We start from the raw sequence: 7,580 nt of genomic DNA on the forward strand, positions 1-7,580 counted from the left end.
AGGCATAAGCTATGGACAACGAACACAATTGTATTTTATTGATGACAATTTGAATGCAGAGATACCGTGACCGGGACCTGAAGCCCATTGTCGTGCCATTAATCCGCTGCCATTACCTCATGTTTCAGCATGATAATGCTCGGCCCCATGTCGCAAGGATCTGTACACAATTCCTGGAAGCTGAAAATGTCCCAGTTCTTCCGTGGCCTGCATACTTACCAGACTTGTCACCCATTGAGCATGTTTGGGATGCTCTCAATCGACGTGTATGACAGAGTGTTCTAGTTCCCGTCAATATCCAGTAACTTCGCACAGCCATTGAAGAGGCCACAATCAACAGCCTGATAAACTCTATGCAAAGGAGATGTGTCGTGCTGAGGCAATCTGCGATTTAAATTAAAGCATTAATGAGCGAGCTAGGATGGATGTAGTCAATATATCTATTTGTTCAGCACTTTTGAAATGTACAGCGATAGAATTTAGAACATGGGCCATTCTTACATTACACCAAGTCAGAACAGTAGGATAAATAAAGGGGGCATATAAGCAGACAATGAAAGTGCTTACGATATTCAATGATTACATTTCTCCCAAACAGGCTATAGGCTACATGTGCACCACCAAGTCAGAACATTAGGTGAAATTAAAAGGGGAAAAGGGACCAAATTATTAGCGTCGTTAAATGTGAAGACTTATTTTATCAAACCAATTCTCTATGTGTAATTTAATTACGCAATTAGACTAATCATGTAACTTCAAATAACTAGGAAGTCGGGGCACCATGGAAATGTTTTGTTTATGGAGTGTCAATTTCCCAAATATAACTCTTCAGATATTTTCATATCTTATCGATTAGTCAATCTCATTAATGTATTATTTTTACCTCATCAGTTCTCATTACTGAACGTTGAAAACACTTGGATATGTTTACGAATGCTAGCCTAAATCATGAATCAGCGAATTACAAATTGGCTTAATTATTTATTTACTAACTAACTAAATGATCACACAGAATTACATAACAAACAAACAGTAGATATTGGTTACTAACACAACACATTGATAAGTCCCTAGTGGGCTTAACCGGTATGACGGCTTGGTAGACAATGGAAAGGGGTGGGGACAGATCAAAGAGCTGAAAAGACAAAATGGATTCATTACACACAGTTGATAATTATAATCCTTTGCACATGAACGGCTTCTCATTCTGAAAGAATTGCAATGTACATATTGCAATGATTGCAATGTACATATTTATGCTTGTATGTTTTGTTGTCTCTCTCTGTTGAAATTGCTGGACCGTCTGCTGAAGAGTCAATCAACAGAAAGTCTTGGGTTGTGTTCATAATGGATACGTCAGGCGTACCATGTTCTTAGAATAGATGTTTCGGCGGTTGTCGGTACTCTCGTCCTAGGTTTACGTAATTTCTGGCTGCAGACTAGTAATTCTATGTCTAGGATTTGCTCTTATTCTGTAGTGATCGATAGTCTCAGAGTTGAACCATTTCCAGCCGTGTAGCCAACACTACACGCGGTCTGGTTTTCTGGTCTTGTAGTTTTAAGCCATTTGTCAGTCATGTAGCCACCGCTGCACGCTGACTGGTCTAATGTAAATTATGTAGGAAGTGGGTTTTATAGTCTGTGGAAGAAGGGGCGGTCCATGACGCCGACATAATGTCTATGCTCACGTGGGCGTGACCACTGATTTGGTTAACTTCATATGAAAACCCATATTTTCTCATTTAGAAGGTTAACAACACATTACATATTTTCACAAATAAACTCAGCAAAAAAAGAAACGTCCTCTCACTGTCAACTGTGTTTTTTTCAGCAAACTTAACATATTTGTATGAACATTACAAGATTCAACAACTGGGACATAAACTGAACAAGTTCCACAGACATGTGACCAACAGAAATGTAATAATGTGTCCCTGAACAAAGGGTCAAAATCAAAAGTAACAGTCAGTATCTGGTGTGGCCACCAGCTGTATTAAGTACTGCAGTGCATCTCCTCCTCGTGGACTGCACCAGATTTGCCAGTTCTTGCTGTGAGATGTTACCCCACTCTTCCACCAAGGCACCTGCAAGTTCCCAGACATTTCTGGGGGGAATGGCCCTAGCCCTCACCCTCCGCTCCAACAGGTCCCAGACGTGCTCAATGGGATTGAGATCCGGGCTCTTCGTTGGCCATGGCAGAACACTGACATTCCTGTCTTGCAGGAAATCACGCACAGAACGAGCAGTATGACTGGTGGCATTGTCATGCTGGAGGGTCATGTCAGGATGAGCCTGCAGGAAGGGTACCACATGAGGGAGGAGGATGTCTTCCCTGTAACGCACAGCGTTGAGATTGCCTGCAATGGCAACAAGCTCAGTCCGATGATTCTGTGCCCAAGACCATGACAACCCTCCACCTCCAAATCGATCCCGCTCCAGAGTACAGGCCTCGGTGTAATGTTCATTTCTTTGACGATAAATACGAATCCGACCATCACCCCTGGTGAGACAAAACCACAACTCGTCAGTGAAGAGCACTTTTTGCCAGTCCTGTATGATCCAGCGACGGTGGGTTTGTGCCCATAGGCAACACTGTTGCCGGTGATGTCTGGTGAGGACCTGCCTTAAAACAGGCCTACAAGCCCTCAGTCCAGCCTCTCTCAGCTTATAGCGAACAGTCTGAGCACTGATGGAGGGATTGTAAGTTCCTGCTTTATTTCGGGCAGTTGTTGTTGCCATCCTGTACCTGTCCCGCAGGTGTGACGTTTGGATGCACCGATCCTGTGCAGGTGTTGTTACACGTGGTCTGCCACTGCGAGGACAATCAGCTGTCCGTCCTGTCTCCCTGCAGCGCTGTCTTAGGCGTCTCACAGTACGGACATTGCAATTTATTGCCCTAGCCACATCTGCAGTCCTCATGCCTCCTTGCAGCATCAAATCAAATCAAATGTATTTTGAAAGCCCTTCTTACATCAGCTGATGTCACAAAGTGCTGTACAGAAACCCAGCCTAAAACCCCAAACAGCAAGCAATGCAGGTGTAGAAGCACTGTGGCTAGGAAAAACTCCCTAGAAAGACCCTAGCCCCCCGACACATAAACTACTGCAGCATAAATACTGGAGGCTGAGACAGGAGGGGTCGGGAGAAACTGTGGCCCCATCTGACTATACCCCCGGACAGGGCCAAACAGGCAGGATTTAACCCCACCCACTTTGCAAAAGCACAGCCCCCACACCACTAGCATGCCTAAGGCACGTTCATGCAGATGAGCAGGGACCCTGGGCATCTTTCTTTTTGTGTTTTTCAGAGTCAGTAGAAAGGCCTCTTTAGTGTTCTAAATTTTCATAACTGTGACCTTAATTGCCTACCGTCTGTAAGCTGTTAGTGACTTAACAACCGTTCCACAGGTGGATGTTCATTTATTGTTTATGGTTCATTGAACAAGCATGGGAAACAGTGTTTAAACCCTTTACAATGAAGAGCTGTGAAGTTATTTGGATTTTTACTAATTATCTTTGAAAGATAGGGTCCTGAAAAAGGGCCTTTTCTTTTTTTGCTGAATTTAGTTTCATGTTTAGTCACGTACGTTTCACAATATTTAGATGTAAATCTGACAGCTGGGAAACGTACACTTTAAGATATACAGTTACGGGTGTTTCCTGTCCTTCATGAGATCACCAAATGAAACACAGTCGACATAACTGTCCCTTAAGTGTCCACGGACCATTCCCACATTCTCAAAAGTAGAAACATTGTTTAATTTTTCAAACTTTTGATGTCCAAGGAACTCTCTGTGTTCCACAGTTTACATTCCAATCTAAAACACTACAGAACATAGGGTCAGCGTATTTTATGACCGACCATAAAACAGTCGACTTCCCGCTCTCCCCCTCTATGAGAGAGAGCATGCTGTAGAACGGACCCCCCTGTAACCTGATCCTTCAGAGAGTTATGACATGAGGATGAGGCACATGGGCTACAACAGCTTACTTCACAACATACACTTAATATTACTTTCTTAGCTACAGTATACATATCTCCCTGGCATATTACATAATTTATGCAGCAGCATACATTACATTTTTGGACTCACCTTGTTGTGCTGTGCTCACTTGAACAGGAAGGTGGCGCAAGGGCGGTCCTTCGTGGGGAAATGTTGTCATCAAAGACTGGCATTCTATGGATTTATGGTGCTTTCAAGACAACTGGGAACTCTATAAAAACAAGGTCGAATCACGATGACGTCAGTGATCTTCAGGTCGGAGCTCTAGAAATAGGCCAAGGTTTCCGACTTACAATTCCGATTTGGATGACCGTTCAAAACTTATTTTCCTAGTCTGAGCTTTTTTTTCAATTTATAAGACTTGTTCATAGAGAAAAATGTGTTCATAAGAAGGGCCTGAGATCAAAATCAATATTCAGACCACTAGGGGTCAATGTTTTTAGATTGGATATCCATTAAGCCTCCCTTTGTAGTAGTAGGATCTCGATGTTACCTCCTCTCCTTGGTAGAGCAACATGCTCAATGCCTGTGTATTTGAGGGAGGAGATGGGATGGTTAGCTTCAATAAAGTGAGCTACTACTGGATAGTCAATGTTCTTACATCTGATTGAGCTGTGGTGTTCAGCTATGCGTTGTTTTAATTGTCTTTTTGTTTGTTCTACGTAGGCTTTTCCACATGAACATGTGATGAGATAGATTACTCCCTTGGTCTTGCATGAGATGATACCCCTAACAGTGATCTTTCGACCTGTATGTGGGTGTCTGAAGAAATACGTTTTTATAGTGCTATTGCACTGTGCGCATGAGCCACATTTGTAGTTCCCATTTGGGATAGGTGTCAAGAGTGTCTGAGTGGGCTCATGGGGTATGTCAGATCTCACCAAACTATCTCCAATATTGTGACCATGCTTATAGACCACCATTGGGGGTTCCTTGAAGAGGTGTGCGATTTTTTAGCTATTTCAGGATTGCTTTCATTTTTTCCGAACCCTTGGTGTACTTAGTGCAAAAGACGGTTGCGTTGTTTTTCTTCTTTGGTTGAGTTTTTAGTAATTCCGCTCTTGGTTTTTGATATATTTTCATCATTGCAGCATCAAGAGTTTTGTCCGTGTAGCCTCTCATTTTGAATTTATCTGTATTTTTTTTAGCATTGCTGTCAAAATCTGACTGGTGGCCACAGATACGTTTTACCCTGCATAACTGGCTATATGGTAGACCATTCTTGAGGGGAAGGGGATGCATACTATCCGCACATAGCAAGGTATTGTGATCTGTGGGCTTTGTGTATAAGTCTATTTGTAATGCATCATTCGCTTTGATAATCCATAAGTCCAGGTAGTTTATTTTTCTCTCATCAGTCTGCATGGTGAATTTGAGGTATTCAGAGCTCTCGTTTAGTAGAGTTTGGAATTCATTTAGTTCCTGCTGACATCCTTCCCAGAGCACAAAGACATCATCTATGTATCTCTTCCATAGAAGTATTTTAGAAAGTAAGGGGTGTGTCTCTGTTTTTAAAAGGAATGCTTCTTAAAATTGTCCCACATACAGGTTTGCATAGTTGGGGGGAAAAGGGGAGCCCATGGCTACACCCCGAATTTGAAGGAAAAAGTCTGACTCAAAGACAAAGTAGTTATGGGATAATGCCAGTTCAGTAAGTTGTAAGATGCAATCATTGGATGGAGCAAGGGTAGAGTCTCTCTGCTGAAGGAAGTGTTGTAGTGCCTGCAAGCCTCCAGTGTGTGGGATGTTAGTGTACAAGCTCTCCACATTAAAAGTGGCCAGCAGGGTGCCCTCTGGTATCCTTCCTAAGCCCTCTATCAATGAGATTTACATTTACATTTAAGTCATTTAGCAGACGCTCTTATCCAGAGCGACTTACAAATTGGTGCATTCACCTTATGATATCCAGTGGAACAACCACTTTACAATAGTGCATCTAACTCTTTAAGGGGGGGGGGGGGTTAGAAGGATTACTTTATCCTATCCTAGGTATTCCTTGAAGAGGTGGGGTTTCAGGTGTCTCCGGAAGGTGGTGATTGACTCCGCTGACCTGGCGTCGTGAGGGAGTTTGTTCCACCATTGGGGTGCCAGAGCAGCGAACAGTTTTGACTGGGCTGAGCGGGAACTGTACTTCCTCAGAGGTAGGGAGGCGAGCAGGCCAGAGGTGGATGAACGCAGTGCCCTTTTTTGGGTGTAGGGCCTGATCAGAGCCTGAAGGTACCGAGGTGCCGTTCCCCTCACAGCTCCGTAGGCAAGCACCATGGTCTTGTAGCGGATGCGAGCTTCAACTGGAAGCCAGTGGAGAGAGCGGAGGAGCGGGGTGACGTGAGAGAACTTGGGAAGGTTGAACACCAGACGGGCTGCGGCGTTCTGGATGAGTTGTAGGGGTTTAATGGCACAGGCAGGGAGCCCAGCCAACAGCGAGTTGCAGTAATCCAGACGGGAGATGACAAGTGCCTGGATTAGGACCTGCGCCGCTTCCTGTGTGAGGCAGGGTCGTACTCTGTGAATGTTGTAGAGCATGAACCTACAGGAACGGGTCACCGCCTTGATGTTGGTTGAGAACGACAGGGTGTTGTCCAGGATCACGCCAAGGTTCTTAGCACTCTGGGAGGAGGACACAATGGAGTTGTCAACCGTGATGGCGAGATCATGGAACGGGCAGTCCTTCCCCGGGAGGAAGAGCAGCTCCGTCTTGCCGAGGTTCAGCTTGAGGTGGTGATCCGTCATCCACACTGATATGTCTGCCAGACATGCAGAGATGCGATTCGCCACCTGGTTATCAGAGGGGGGAAAGGAGAAGATTAATTGTGTGTCGTCTGCATAGCAATGATAGGAGAGACCATGTGAGGATATAAAAGAGCCAAGTGACTTGGTGTATAGCGAGAATAGGAGAGGGCCTAGAACAGAGCCCTGGGGGACACCAGTGGTGAGAGCACGTGGTGCGGAGACAGATTCTCGCCACGCCACCTGGTAGGAGCGACCTGTCAGGTAGGACGCAATCCAAGCGTGAGCCGCGCCGGAGATGCCCAGCTCGGAGAGGGTGGAGAGGAGGATCTGATGGTTCACAGAGATCATGTGACTAGTGTCTTTGACATAACATGGGAGATTGTCAACCATCGGTTGATTGTGGTAATCCACAAATTTAGAAATGTTGGATGTGTTGGCTGATTGCTGCTACAATGGATCTACCTGGAGGAGGAGACACTTGTTTGTGTAATTTAGCGACTGTGTAGAAAGTTGGTATCTTGGGAAATTTCACACATAGAAATTCAACTTCTTTTTTTAGTGAATTGTCCTGATTCCAAACAGCTTTCCACTGTGGATGAGATATTATCCTGGAATTCGACGGTAGGGTCACAATTCAGTTTGCGATAGAAGTCACCTTTAGATAGTTGTCGGCGACATTCATTCACATAGTCACATTTTTGTTTTGTATACAAATTCCTCCTCCTTTGTCACATTTATTTTACAATAATCGAAGGATCTGACTTTAAGTCCTTAAGAGCCATTCTCTCATCTCTACTCAGGTTATCATAGGATTTGTGTTTCTGTTTGTCTTTCAGTAAGTCTCCTA

Source organism: Salvelinus alpinus, chromosome 1 (genome assembly GCF_045679555.1).
Source record: "Salvelinus alpinus chromosome 1, SLU_Salpinus.1, whole genome shotgun sequence".
NCBI lineage: Eukaryota > Metazoa > Chordata > Actinopteri > Salmoniformes > Salmonidae > Salvelinus > Salvelinus alpinus.